Genomic DNA, 9,743 nt, shown 5'->3' on the forward strand with positions numbered 1-9,743 from the left:
GGAGCCTGACAGAGATGCTGCCATTCAAGGACTCCTAAAGGGTCTTAAACCAACAGGACTGGTTAGTCCTGAACTCAGAATTCCCCTTTTCAGTTTCTGCTGTGCTGTTTTCTCTCATTTTTTCCTTAGTTCAAAGTTAAATGGAATATGTAGATTTGTTGGTGCTTGGTTTCTCCACAGGAGTGAAGGATTGATCGGCTACCAGTTAGAGAGATCAGGTGAACTTAAGTCTGACCCAATTTTTTATTGAAATGTTTTGTTAAAGTTTGGCCAAGAAATGAAGGATAAAAGCATTTCCACAGGAAGGATGAGTTGACTGTCCCTGAACTTCTGCTGAGGTGTGAAAACAAAAATATTTCCAAAGTCAAGAACTGACTCTTTCTTTCTCATTAGCAGTCTTAATGCTGTACAATATTTGGCTTCTCCTCTTTCTACCCTCTCTTTCTGTCCCTTGTTTTTCTCTTATAAAAGTGAAACTTGTTTACTGAAAAGAAAGACATAGGCTAACCTTCTTCTTCTTCTCCTGACCATGGACAGAGCTGACAGGTCAGGTGCACTTACCTTTTGCCACAGTGTGGCTGTGAAGGATTATTATTTTGCTGAAAACAAATAACATTTCTGGTTTGCTGAACAGATTTTATAAGCAGAAGAAAAGAAAAAAGATGAAGACTTAAAAGTTATCAACCCAGCAAGATTGATAAGGAATGTGTTTTGCTGTTGGGACAGCAGAAAAACTGGGGATCTGGGATTTTATGGGTCAACGGAAGTGGCAAAGTTTGCAATGAAAACTGCTTGTTAATTTAACTTGAAAATGTTCACTAAAACAAAGTCATTTAATCTGATTTTAATTCCAAACATTTCACTATTTTGACTCGGGCTGCACTAAGTAAATAAGTAGAGCTATCTTGTTTACTAACATGGATTTTTAGAACATTAGTTTTGCGACAGAAGACCGTTAGCAAAATGTAGCTTAGCACAAAAGAAACAGCGACACTTAAAGGTTTAAAAAGGTTTAAACATATTTCAAAACCCCTATAAATGAAGCTTATTTGCAAGGTAAAAAAGCTTTTTAACATTGTATTACCTTTGAAAAGACCCAAGTTTGTTACTTCTTATTGCTTCCAGTCTTGACACGAAACTAAGCTAACGGTCTACTTTTCATATAAAGAAAGTTATTGGTATTCACCTCTAACTCTCAGCAAATAAAGCAAATGACATTTTTTTATTTTAATTTAATATTTTCAAGAAAAAAATTATTTAAATGTGAAATGTAACTTATCAGATTAAATGACTTGCGATCCCTGCTAGAAAAACTAGCTGGTACAGTCTTTGCTAGTCTACCAGCATCATTATGTTCGTCCATGCTAGTCTATGCTGGTCTTTGCTAGTCTACCAGCATCATTATATTCGTGCATGCTAGTCTATGCTGGTCCATGCTAGCTTATGCTTGTCTACCAGCATCATTATATTCATCCATGCTAGTCTATGTTGGTCCATGCTAGCTTATGCTAGTCTACCAGCATCATTATGTTCGTCCATGCTAGTCTATGCTGGTCTATACTAGTCTACCAGCATCATTATGTTCGTCCATGCTAGTCTATGCTGGTCTATGCTAGTCTACCAGCATCATTATGTTCGTCCATGCTAGTCTATGCTGGTCTATGCTAGTCTACCAGCATCATTATGTTCGTCCATGCTAGTCTATGCTGGCCTAGGCTGGTTTTTCCAGCAGGGAATGTAATCGCACTTTAGGCCAACCCACATGACTCGCAGAGGAGCCGTGGATACATGTGGTGATGAAGAGGCAAATATTCCCTGCAGCAGGGATAATTAAACAAAAATTATAATGAAATACAATCAAAGTCAGACAGAAAGGTCCTGTTGATTGAACATGTTTTGCATGTTTTCTAAGCTGTAGACATAACAGACTTGTCTTTATAGGTAGCGGTTTGGAATCAATGATGTACTGTGTTTGGATGTAGTCATTTACTGTATGTTAGTGCATGCAGTGATATATTGTAGGCCTGGGAATATGAGCAACGGTGCAATGGTTTACACTGCTTTTTTTTTTTCCTCCTTCTTCTTCTTCTATGGACTGAATTTACATTGCTGTAATGTATCAACATCAAGTATCAAGTATAGTAATAATGTAATTTGTTTGTAAATGTGCTGTAATCTTGCATATATTTATTAGGTTGTTTATCCTTTTGACATAATAGCACCCTAGCATAGTAGCTAGATGTGACTAATTACAATGGAAGACTAAGAAAATCATCCATCCATTTTTTTGACTGGATTTCAGAAAGAAAGGCGACTGCCTTGAGTTCAGTTTGTAAAGTCTCATAATTGCCTCAGAAGCTGATGTGCATAGTTCATCCCTTCCAGTCGTTATTATTATTCTGTATTCTTGGAGTTGCACTGCTTTGCCAGGGACACTGGGTTAAGAGGCAGGAGATAGAACGTAGTGTGTGGGAAGGAGATTTCAGAGGATTCCCAAACCGGGAAAAAAAAACGTGATTGACATCATATAATTAAAAGAAACCGCATGTCTTTGAGTCTTTGACTGAAAAACACAATTTACTATGAATAGTAACTGAGATTAAATGTAGGATATCCTTAATTTGTATTACTTTTTTAAAGTAGCAGTGGTTTACTTCAATATGAAGTGCAAATATTAGCAAGTAAGTATATTTTATCGTTTATGGACCTTTATCATGGCAGACATTTTGACACTTCGCAGTTGGAAAAGCACAGGCGCAAAAAAAAAGGAAGAAAAATCTAATTAATGACGGCTGAGTTCCACTTTGCTGCCTCAGCGTCAGGGTGCATGCTGCTTTACTGTCGGCGCTAATTGAACACATCGTTAGTGTGATCAGTTACACCTGTGCTTTTCCTGCTAAAACATGTCAAAATGTCTGCTATGCTAAAATGGTGAACACGCAACCCAATTTGGAGGGCAGCAAATGTCTCCTGAAATTAATTCTCACAGGTCCTTAAAATCCTTGAAAGTTGGTAAATTAAAAAAATAATAATAATTGTGCAAGAAAGAAGTTGATATTTAGTTAAATGTCTCCCTTGTTTGTTTCAATGCCACCTACTATGTCATGTCATGTGTCTGTATCAACAAACGAGGAGTCGTAATTACTAACTTTAAAGAGAGAGAAAATTGGACTTACAAATTGTTGCCCTCCCGTCGTTAGCTCTGTCAGCACATTCGGTCCTTGAATTTGAGGGAATTGGTCCTTGAAAAATCCTTGAATTTGATGTCAACCCAGGTGTGGGACCCCTGCTGGTGTCTGACTAAGCCAAAGATGTTTATTTGTAGCCTAGCATAATATTAAACCTGGAGTTAGGTGTGAAGAGCTAGCTTGGTACTAGCCACTACTGTTGGACAGAGCTAAGCTAACTTCAAACTGTGATTTCAAAATTCAAAATTGGATTGGGAACTTTGAACTGTGGAGGGCAGCGTTGCACCTCATAGTGTACAGTCTGTCGGAACTTATTGGAAGAAGAAGAACTAAGAAGAACCATTATTTCTAGGCGCAACACTACGCTAAGCTAACCAGCTGCTAGCATTAGTGAGAAGTGGTGCTAGTCATTGCCAACTCTTGTTTTCCAAAACGTTCATTCTTTTTTGTGACTCTGATATGTGCCATTGCTCTCACAAGTAGTAGTCATTTATTCAGATGGCGCGTGTTTCCTCTTGTACATTCCATGAAAAAAAAAAAAACATTTGTTGATGTGCTTTTAACATGTTTTCCATCTGATGACTTATTTGTTTTTGTTGTGCTGCCACCTTGCTCTGTCTTAACATGGGCTCCGGTTCAACACATTGAATGTTCATGCTTCTACCCATCATTAAGCCTTTTTTCTATTATATGATTGTCAAAGAAAGAATAATATTTATTTTTCTTATCCCTCCGTGCCACCCAACTGCTGCACATCAACTCAGGTTCAACTATCGTGTTTTTAAACTGGACGTGCAGTAAAGAGTGGTCGTCAAAAGCAAGTGGTACTTCATGATGGTTTAACTACATTTGTTCAGTGGTTTGGTTAAAATGTTGCTTTCATCGCTCTTTTTCCTTTTTTTTTTTTTTTTTTACGTTTTCTATATTGTTAAAGTGTTTTGGTTTTTTGGTTCGTTTTTGGTACCGTAAAAGTTTCATTATGAGAAAACAGGAAGAACTTGAGTTTTTTCTGTAGCAAAGAGGAAGTTTAAGCCCATTGGGGAACCGTTTTGACGTATACTCTCAACCTCTGTTTGTGAATGTGAAATGTACATTTTGTATAAGACAAAAAAAACAACAACTTATGAAGTCATGTATAAATATTTTTTATGTTTTTCTTTGTGTAACTTTGAATTTTTCTGGGGGGGGGGGGATAAACAATGTTTATTTTTGGTGTTTCCTTTTCCAGAAATAAAAGAAGTGATAATAAATGTTAAAAATGAAGGTAGTTTGTGTCATTTAACAAGAGGAAGAAAACCAAATAAAGACTTTGTAGGAGGACAGTCGAGGGAAATGTCAAACATATGACTGGGTGCAATGACAGAATGGGGTCAACGATAAACTGTGTGCTCAGTAATAGAAGATTCTTAATGACAAAGATCACAGGAGACACAATTATTCCTTAAGTAGGCCTTAAATGGACACTCAGTGGCCACTTTATTCATGTCTGGGGTGGCACCTGGTGTGATCTTCTCAGGTTTAATGTATCGTGTGGTTAGTTGAGATACTGTGGACCTGTCATTCAAACCAGTCAGGCGACTCTGGCCCAAGTTCTGATATGAAGCAGGCACATTCACCCAGAAAACTGCTGTTCGCTGCATTTGTTCTCTTTTTCACATCATTCTCTGTAATCCTTTGAGATGGTTGTGCATGAAAATCCCAGAAGATCAGCACTTTCTAGTGTCTAGAGTCACTTAAATCCTCATTCTGATGCTCTGGTTGAACTTCTTTCTTGCCTGAATCCACTGAGTAGCTGCCATGTGATTTTCTGTGATTAGATATTTGTGTCGTTCTTGACAAAGATGGGTTATTGGGTGTTTTGTGGGTTCGCCAACGTATTATTTTTCTCAAGATTTATTTTATATCTCTTGAGCGGTCATTAATTTTCCACTAGTGTCATGTTTTTGAGGGGTTTTATTTGCCATAATAACCCAGAATTCTGCAAGCAGACACACAAAATGGATGCTTAGGTCATCTCAAACATATAGTTTATCTCAGAAATATCTGGCATATTGACTCATATCATTTTAGATATATATATATATATATATATATTGTATTTCCCGATAGTGATAATCTTAATCATACTATTAAGAATAAATAACAGGTGATGCATAAGATTTTTAAAAATCTGCTTTATTTCAATGAACACATGATTCGTGTGTAAGGTAATCAGCCCCCCCCCCAGCCTGCCTGTTAATTCACGCACCTGTTCGTTTCAATAACCACGTGACCTCGTCGCGTAGCGGACATGATTGCGCTCGTGACTCGTCTCCATTCACTTGATTCCCGATCGGGTTCCATTCCAGTCTCTGTCGCAAGTCACCAGCGCTGGCAAGGCAGTAGATTGCGCAGTCATCTCCATGAGGGGGCAGTGTGACAACCCGACCAACAGCACAAACTACTACCTCAACCAGCGTCTGGTCTCCCCCCGGTGCTCTGCTCCTCTGCTCCTCCGCTCCTCCTCACTCCATCCAAGCTTCTTGTCCGACCGAGTGTCTCCTTTCAGTCCGCGTGTCGCTGTGCGTAAAAGCGCACGAGGAGGGCGTGCGCGCCAAACGTGGCTGCATTACAGCGAGACAAAAAACCCCACCCAGAGTGGGAGAAACAACAACAGCCCATGTGTCTTTTTTTTCCCCCCTCACATTTCCTGCACCCGCGCTGTTCTCCTCGGATGACCTCAATGGAGACACGACAAACGGCATGTGAGGACGCGTGGATCACGCGCAGCCATCCACGAAAAAGCCTATATGTGTGATCATGTAAACACAAGAGATTAAATACAGAGTCCGCATAAGACGAATACTAATGAATGAATGAATGAATGAATGAATGAATGTGAGGAGGAAAACAATGTATTATATGTGGCTACAAGATCTCCAAATTACGCGTGAAAAACACCATCAAAACACATAATGTAACTATTTAAAAAAATATATTACAAGATAAATATAAATTTCCCTCTAAATCACTGCAGTCGTGTCAGTGTCCTGACTCACAGCTCTATGACCGCAGGCTCGTGGAGAAAAGGAAAAAAAAACGACTCCTCACTGGATCCTCCAGCCGCATCTATTGTGTCTGTAAGGAGGAAAAAAATTAAATAAAGTTGTCCCGGATTCAAAATCCAAGCTCCGTTCACGGAACAATGAACCAGAGCACTGCGACAGAGTGGAAAGCGCGTCTCTACCTTCTCTCTTCTGTCTCCACGCAGATGACACACACACGACAGGACGGACAGGAGGAAGGTGTGGGCGGGAAATGAGTGGATGTGGCGGCGGTGGAGGAGGTGGAGGAGCGGCGGCGTGCATAAAAAACTCGCGGGGGAGCGTCATGACGGTTGGGGGCGCGACAAGAGAGGAGGGGGAAAAAAACACACAGGAGGTCCCACTCCGCCTGATTTTTCTAAACACCAGCAGAACTGAGGAACTGTCAGATAGCGCCACCCTTCGGTCACAGTGCAGGAGAGACAACGCTATGGAGGACGAGATCTGACGAAATAAATACCGGAATAAATAAATAAATGCATAAAAAATGCTTTACATTTCTGTTTTTATTTATTTATTGATATGTCAGGTCTTGTCCTCCATACAATGCTACACCTTTATTAATGTTATAAATAACCTTTGCTCTAAGACAGAGGTCTCAAACTGTAGGCCCGCGGGCCACATGGAGCCCGCCAATTAATATACTGTGGCCCACCACTTAATATCAAATTATGAGTTATTTCTGTATAGAATCTTTTTTATTTATAGATTATGATTAGTGGTGTGCACGTAAACGACTGACCGGACTTACGTGACTCTGGATTGTTAAAATGAGTCTCTAAAGTAGCTCTAAACTTTGAATACAGAGGCAATAAACAGACCGCTCCAGTTCCACTGCAGGAGCGTTAACCAGCACTAAAGGAGCTAATGGAGCTAAACAGTGCCTGGACTCCGGTGTCACAGCACGTAAACATGACGTCACTCACGTCTTTTTCCAGTCAGTCGTCATGGAAACGGCGTTGTGCGTTGACATAGTGCCCACCTCTAATTATGATAGATCGTTCCAACACTTTTATTTAAATTGAAAATTATTATAACGTATGGGTTCACACCAGCTTCCTCTTAACATCCCACCAACAGGATTATGTCTTAAATGCCGACTTGACTGACCCGAAAAAGCGCATGTGACATTTATTTACGTGCCGCGACACCGGAGTCCAGGCACCGTTTACCAGTTAGCTCCGTTAGCTGCATTAGCTCATTTAGCGCCGTTAGCATGTCTACAGTCGAACAGGAGCGGTCTGTTTATTAAACGAAAAGAGCAGCGCTACAAATAACCAGCGTACCCGTGCACTGCGTATGTGTGCCTCTGTTTTTAAAGTTAAGCGTTACTTTAGACAATCATTTTAACAATCGGGAGTCAAGTAAACATGACGTCAGGTGCGTCTTTTTTTGTGTGTTAGCTTTGATGCCGTTAACGCGCCCAGCACTAATATTAATAACAGGATTCAGTACACGAGGTATACTGCTATTCAGCCAAAATATACATTATTTAGCGCTAGTTCTACGTGCAAACGTTACATAGTGTGGCTTTAATGAATAGAACTTTAATGTGTGCGTCTTCCATGTGTTGTTGGTGTATGGATGTCGGGATGCACGTTAAACACGTCACACAGAAGGGAAGAAAACCAGAGTGAAACCCACAAGAAGCTTTTACACATCTTTACTGAAGATTGTGTATAAATACACATGCACATTTCAAATGTAAACCCAAGTGAACTCAAGTGCAGCAAAATCTGGAAACCCCCTGTTATGTCATCATCATGCAAGGATGTCTGGATTATTTTTTTTTCCTTTATTTCTTTTCTACAAAAAAAAGTCCCAAAACATCAGAACCATCCTTTTTCTTTTTAAATATTCCCTCCCTGACAAGAGCACAGGCAAGTCTTTTGCGAATTGGTGTGTACGTGTGGACCGAATCCACGTTTTTCTCCCCCGACATCGTCGGGTCTTGCCGAGGTTTAAATATATTGTCTGTTTATTATTAAATGCTTACATATAAATAAATAAACTTTATCAAATGTGCACTCACAGAGTGAACTCTTATGTACAGTATTGTATAACTCTATAGTAGCAATCACATCTCACACAGTCAGGATGGGGTGAGTCGCACCAAAAAGAGAGACAGCGCCGCGGCGATGGAGCCCACAGAAGGGGAAAGCGAGGGATGGTACACATCGAATAATCTGAGGCAACAGCAGGTATGCTAATGCTGTTTACAATGGAAAGAACGGGTAGAAAAATAAAACATCAACATTCAATCATGAACTACATCGATGGAAGAACACCCTGCAACAACCCTGCCACAAAATATTTTCACTGTGTCATGATCCCGAAAGCTGAAAAGTCTTTTGGGCAGACTCACCCCTCAGTTTTCAGTCTGTCTCGCCCCTTTTTTTCCTCCACATCCCCAAAGACCTCAGACAAGCGTTTTATTTAGTCCCTTTCTGGAAAGAGACACATTCAGCAGTACCCATTATAATTCATACAGCGAGTATCAAAGGTGAGGAAACCCATTTACCGTCACATTCATCCAAAGCGAGAGAGGGTGCCATGAAAGACAGAAGGGAGAGGGGGGAAATGGAAAAACAGATCTGGCCCTGTAAAGACTCAAAAGGCATCATCAACCACATACATCTGGTCAGTGTTCATTCCATTTAGCATATATTCTGGCCCTCGTGTGGCTTTTATAAAAACAATAAAGCCCTGCAGGATGACGTGGCTGCAATATAACAAGCAAATACAGACATTCATACTTGTGTGATTGTGTGTTTGGAATATAAACTGTGTATAAAAATAGACGTAGCTTTCCGCTTTTGAGTGAAGTGAAGCCAAAGGAAGTCGGGGCAGAAGTAGCAGTTAGCCACCAGGGGGCGACGCTGCTGTTTGCAAAAAAGAAGTCCTTTTGAATGGGAGGTTTTCAGGTTTTCTTCAATGGAGCATGATTATATAGAGCAACATGGACAATAATGCATGGCACATATGAGTGGACACCAGTGTCTTTGACAGCTGGTATTGTCCAATAGGTGCCTGGTTGCAGGTGGCATCATAAAACTATCACACCACCGGTCAAATCAAGAATCTTTAGGCTTCAAAATGAGAGTTCTGTTTTGCAAACAGCAGACTACGTCCATTTTTATACAGAGTTTGTGGTATTGGAAGAGGAAATGCAAGAAAGACTGTGCAACTGTGATGTGCAACGCAAAAGGCAACTGGGTCCGAGATTAAGAGTTAAGGCCGAGGTGATCCAAACAGATAGTGGTATCTGATGTCAGCGAAATCACCAATGTTCCCAATCTCACAGCGCCTCAGATTAAACGAGAGAGAGTGCAGAGCCAAGGTAAAGCTTTGAAAAAACGAATTACAAAGTATAATGAGAGAGTTGTAGGGAAGATTTGTGTCTACAACTGCTGCCTGCTATGCGGAGATCATTGAGACAGAAATTTGAACGCTAGGAAACTCTGAAACAACG

General features: G+C 40.3%; 1 protein-coding gene across 4 annotated transcripts in view; it reads right to left on the reverse strand.

Moving 5' to 3' along the window:
• Nucleotides 1-8,006: 8,006 nt before the first annotated feature.
• The window catches only part of usp15 (ubiquitin specific peptidase 15), a 20,676-nt gene continuing 18,939 nt past the window's right edge, over nucleotides 8,007-9,743 (reverse strand). For all 4 annotated transcript variants that reach the window (XM_083906960.1, XM_083906959.1, XM_083906962.1 and 1 more), the window contains one exon: nucleotides 8,007-9,743. This exon is cut by the window's right edge and continues 1,314 nt beyond it. The gene's annotated coding sequence lies outside the window, so the exon portion shown is untranslated.

The sequence above is a fragment of the Microchirus variegatus genome (genome assembly GCF_963457635.1).
Source record: "Microchirus variegatus genome assembly, chromosome: 20".
Classification (NCBI taxonomy): Eukaryota; Metazoa; Chordata; class Actinopteri; order Pleuronectiformes; family Soleidae; genus Microchirus; species Microchirus variegatus.